Genomic DNA, 6,000 nt, shown 5'->3' on the forward strand with positions numbered 1-6,000 from the left:
AAGTATTGAACAGATATTGCTGAAAATATCAAATAAAATAAAAAGCACTCAGAAAATTACTATCTTCTCATTAAAATTCTACAGCTAGGCAAACAGTAAATTATTTTCATTATGAAATTATARATTAAAAATATATCAAAAATATTAAATTATGTGCTATAGAAGGAAAGACTGAATATCACATAACAGAATGTGATTGTGATACTTCAAGCTCTGCTAGAACACATTCAGCTTTTATAGTGATGAGGGATGTAGAGAATTCTACAGTGATTATAAAAGAAGTATTCATTCAACTTTTAAGTTAATTAATGCTTCAGTAAAGAAATTTTTTCTGTGCTATTTTACCATCCACAGATGATTCCATATGTTCAAAATGACTGCCTTTAGTAGGCAAAGGACTCAGGAACAATATTGCTGTAAATTGGCCTTCAATTAGATGTTAGGAGATGGTCAATCATTGCAACTGAGTGTATTATAAACTACAAACCATTAAGAAAAGTTCCATTTAATGTTTTTAATAGAGATAGAAAGCGAGGTCATCAGTTAGACACCAAAATCTAACGATCTTAGCCTAAACGTTAATTTTCTGTAAGAACCAACAATAAACAATGAAATGACAAAAACATCCCAACGCTGGAATATCCATGTAACACCCAAGAACATGCCTGACACACACGTAATGCACTTTAGAGCAGTGGCCGTGGACAGTGCCACGGGGCTTTCCACGGCAGCRCTCGGAACCAAACCCGGGATTTAGTGGGTTTTGGTAGCACAGACGCCGTTGCATTTCGGAGGCGTGCATATGGTTACCAGCACGCCATGCGCACCGAGGGCACGTTTGTTCGCGTGTGCACAAGTACCAGATGTGCACAATCGTGAAGCAGTCACGTGCCAATTAGAACTACACTTGACGTGCACATTCTATGCGAATTACCAGAACTGAGCAATTAAAACTGCTTTTCATTTTAAAATTTGAGTTTTCAGCACCACCAACATTTTTTCCCAAGAAGGCAACACTGTCAAAATGTTTTGTTTATGCAAAGCTCTTAAAAGAAAAAACCAAACAAACTAAAAATATGAAGCCAGCTGAACCTGAATGGAGCTCCAATTACACCCAATTTTTTCAAGCTCTTGCTGAAAGTGTTTGAGCTTAAATAGGTTAAGTTATTTCAAAGCATGCCCAGTTGTTGTAATTTGTTTATGATACAGAGTTGCTCTTTGATCATGAATGTTCATTTTTATAGAAACCCTGTTATAAGTCTCAGGATAAGAAATGAAGTGAATAGAGTTTGTGGCAAGAAAATTTGGAAAAATTTAAGAAGCTCAGAAAATAGCTGTCTTAATAAAAGAAAGATGAGACTTCAGTTAGTGAGGGCACTAGGGTAAGCAAARTGTTTATTAGGAGGGAAGAGAAAGCTGAAGTGTGACTGCTTACACATCCTAACTGTGATTCATAAGAATCAAGAAGATCTGGTAGCCTCTGAAATATCTTTAATAACCTGTTATCTGGTTCTTGGGTATAGCACCAGTAACATCCACTTATGCTTTCCAGCCTTAGGAAACCTGCCATTCATTCTCCTAGAAGACGAAAGCAAAGCGCTCCCTGTCCTCAGAATTGTTGCTTGATTCTAATATTTTAAAGAGATTTTACCACAAAGGTGAAAAAGGCAAAATATAGTACAAGGGGACCTGAGAAAATACTCCAGCTCCTAATTTTAAAAGAAAGAACCATAGATGCTAGTGGAATTGGGTAATAAGAACATATTCAGACCATATTTATTTAAAAGCATGAATCTAGGTTAGAGGCTTTAGGCTGGCTTTTTCAGCTTCTCTCTCTCTTTTTTTCCCTCTAAATGTTTTACGTGGTGAGATGGGTGCATTAGCTGCACAGTTTTCTAGCTGAAGATCATCCAAAATACATGAATACATCCTGGCCTTTGGGAAGGGCTGTATTCACAGAGCATTTAAATGAGGTTTTTCAGATATTGCATGAAGATATTTTTGCACTCATAGGGGAATAATGCAGATCTTTCTAAGGTTCTCTATACCAGCAAAGCGCTCTCTCTCTCTCTCTGGAACTTGCTGCAGAATGGATAAGAGCTTCAAATGCAAAAAATGAGAGCTTTAAAACTGTATTTTAAAACTGTGCTTTTTTTTTTTTTTTTTTTTTTTGGCTTTTTTTTGTTTTTGTTAAAGCAATTGATAGGCTAACTTTTCTGTGTGCACCCTTGCACACCCAAGGATGTCATGACTGGTCATCTCTGTGCAAGCTCACCTGATTTTCGTACATATTAGTCATTGATGCAAATTAGGCATGCAATGTTTGTACATTTTGTAAATGTAGGTCTTAATGACTCATCTTCCAAAGTAAAACTAATGATGTTGAAGAGCAATATGCAAATTTTTTTTCATTGACAATGAAGTCTTGAAGAAGCAGCTGAGAACCCTGTAACATTAGTAAGGCTAAACAAAAATTTATAGGAAGCAACTAAGGTGATCAGTTCAGTCTCTTTTCCTGTTCACAATTAACTTTGAATTACTTCCACATTTTTCAAATGTATTCAATATCCAACATTTATTTTGAGTTAGGGCCACATATATGAAGGTATTTGGTCAACAAGAACTGGACACATAAGCTGTTTAGGCACTTTTTCAAAGCTTATTAAGTATCTTCTAAGCTATATCTGGTCCTAATCTTCACAGTGGACAGAGACTTCTTTTGTTGGTGATCTTTGCAATTTTTAACATTGAGATAGTTTAGCTATGCTGAGTGGACTCAAATCACTTGGTATTATTTTTGYTCCAATTAGACTGCATTTGGTTACTATACCATATATAAGAGTTTAAAATCTGCTTTCCATAAATGTTATGTAACATTCCCTAAAAATTGCTATTTCAGTTAACTTTTCTGCCCATAAATCACTCACTGGAATATTCAGAGGAAGCAAATATGAAAGGGGTGTGAACACAGCTGAAGGCTATTCAATGTTTTATTCAAGGGAGTTTTCACGGAAAATATTTTGAGGTATTTGCTTAGTTCTAATCATTACCATGGGACGCCCTGGAAATCCAATAGTAACAGAAGTGCCAAAACTTGAAAGCAATTAAATATGTTTGAAGAAAGAAATTTTCATTTTATGGTTGTGTTGAAATTTTGGTGCAGGAAGGAAGCAGACCAGTGTTTCCCGCTGAGCCAAATTCCACAATTCTCTCAGCCTTCAGCGGTTTGGAAGGCCACAGATCTCACCTAAGCTGTGTAAGACCCTCTCTGACTACAGTGAGCTTTTGTTTTTTGTCAATATTTTTGCCAGAAAGTTGGCTATTGCTGTACACCAAGTGGAGGCGGGCTGTTCACATTTCCCCTCCAATACTGCAGACGACAAGAGCGTCCTGGGAGAGAGGTCCTGTCGGAAAGGCACCATGTTTAAGTTTTGCCTACGTGCAGTGCAGCAGGCCGGGGAACCACACCTGAGCCGACACTAAACAAGACAGCTCAAGTACCAAGAACAAAACAGTCTGATAAATTAGTCATGGCTAAATTAGCCCAAGAGGAGTATCCCTCCATGGGAGGCCAGGCACCTTTGCAAGACATAGGTCTGGCACGTTTCTGGTAACCTAAAAGGTACTGAACCTAGGTGGCCCTTATATTTCACTTCAATAGGAGATGCAAAAGCCGATCGTATCACGGAGGCTCTCAGCAACTTGATGAATGGCACCTTCAACAAGAGACTAAAAAATTCCTATGGTGCGAGAGCTTCCCTGTGCCTTCCTTTGTCATATATAAGCAGTGTGAGCTGCCATATGCACTGAAATGTGAGAAGGATTTTCATACTTGTAAGAKTTCAGCATCAACCTTTAGCTGAGCATTAGCACCTTTCTTACTTCACATTCAATGGGTTCTTTGTCTGGGCTGCACCTTCAAATAGAGAACAACACCAAGAATTCACAGAAATTCAGTGCCTCTTCCCTTCCTCTGATAAAATACAAGATAATAAAGACATTGTATCTGAAACATAATTGGTTGAATTTTGGGAGACCAAAATACAAAGACATTTTATAAATTAGGATGGATGGATGAACTTTTGTTGGATAAAAAAATGCCAAAGAGCCATATAGCTCTTTTTTTTCCTTCAGGATTCAGCACTTAGCAGCTATTCAATTACAGTTTCAAGATGAAGCACAAATGCAACAGCTACTTTACACTATACTTCATATTTTACTTTCTCATGAATACAGAATTGTATTGCTGATCACACAAGCATCACATATCTAAGTCCTAATATCCACAGCCTCAAAAAGCTGATGACACAGAAAAGATTCTTTTTTATTGCATTTCAATTGTCTGAATTCTCAGAGAACTGTAGAATTTCSCAGCTGCTAGAGCCTTTCATTTAAAAAAAGGAGGCAATTATATACTACACTTTTTGGGAGCTCATTTATGGGGTACAAGGAGATCTTGGCAGATTTTGTTAAATATGATCAGCTAAATCATACAAGCCTAACTGAAAACCATGGATCCATGTATTCTTAGAGCCAATCAACATAGTATTTAGGTGACAAGCAACATTTGTTAACTGTTCTGACATCTTTCTTTGGCTTTGTAAGTCATGATTTATGTTCACAGTGTTCTTTACAAATATGAATCACACTTTTTGTTTCATATTTTATACATGCTTGAGCATGCTTTGTTTCTCAGAGTTGGCTCTGGCCAAACGCAATGAGTTAGAAAACCTAAATCCAGAGAGTGTTCTGAGTCCCCATGATGTAAGTAGTAAAAAAACCCGCAAATTTGTCTAGCACCTAGGCGCCTTAATTGTACTTAGTCTTTTAGCACAACCACGATTTTCATGAGTATTAATAACAGTTGTTCAGTACTGTTTGATGCAGCAGAAAACSATCCTACAAAACTGGTAAAATGATTACTGGCACTTTTGTTGACACTTGGGTTTGTATGGTTACTGGTGATTAAAAAACCTGACTCTCTTGGAGGTGAGCACTCCAGATAAGGAGGTTAAGGGATACCTGGAGTGRCAGCAGGGTAGTGTAAGAGGTACTTGCAATCACTGCCTACACTGTGACCATTTTCTGGAAGAAGAGACAGCTCGTTTGCTTTAGCAATTCTACTTGCCTGCAATAGTGGTTCCAACAGAGTTGGAACACCTGGACTTGTATGTGGCATGAAAAACACACAATTGTTCCCTTTAGGAACGAGATCTTTACCAATTAATAAAACACTGTAATGTAGGTGTTGATGAGTTATACCCTCCAGGCTCTATCCAGGATTATTATTTCAAAAAAGAACAATTGGACAACAAAGGATGACAACTGCCTTGCATAAATAACAGACAGTAACATAGTATGCAATTCATGAGCACAAAATACAAAATCATAAAAGCTACTTCATATTTCTCAGTATGTACTACTTGGTCCCAATTCTGCCATCAGTTGCAGAGTATGATGACTTTACATTTTGTAATTGAGAGCATAACTGAACCAATTTTCTAGTCTTCTGTACATTCCCAAAACAAATCCTAAGATACTGCAGAAATGCATTCACATTAAATGTCTCTAGGCTCCACTTTTATCATAGATCTTTTCATTCCAATGTTTAGTTTATACTAGTGTCATTAGGAAATATTAGAAATGTTAACATTTTAATATAATAGGAAGATGCAACAATTTTCCTCGCAATATCAACTTTCTTGAAGTTATGAAAACCTGAAGTTTTCCAATAATAATAATAATAATAGAGCCACAGAGTCAGAGTACTGAGTGCTGAACTGGATAAACTTTGATTCTTTTTCAGGAATCAGACTAGGAACTGAACTAATGCACAACTGTCCAAGGAAGAAGAAAAAGTGCATCTCTTTTTCCTTATTCTAAATGCTCATATTAGATATTTAGCTGTGTTAAGTCAACAAGTGCTTCAGCACATGCCCGAATCATGGCCTAGTCAGCTCGTTCTGTGACACAAAATAATGTTTGATAATTTGCACAAGG

This window comes from Rhea americana, unplaced genomic scaffold (genome assembly GCF_003343005.1).
Source record: "Rhea americana isolate MKP2758 unplaced genomic scaffold, rheAme1 scaffold_4, whole genome shotgun sequence".
NCBI lineage: Eukaryota > Metazoa > Chordata > Aves > Rheiformes > Rheidae > Rhea > Rhea americana.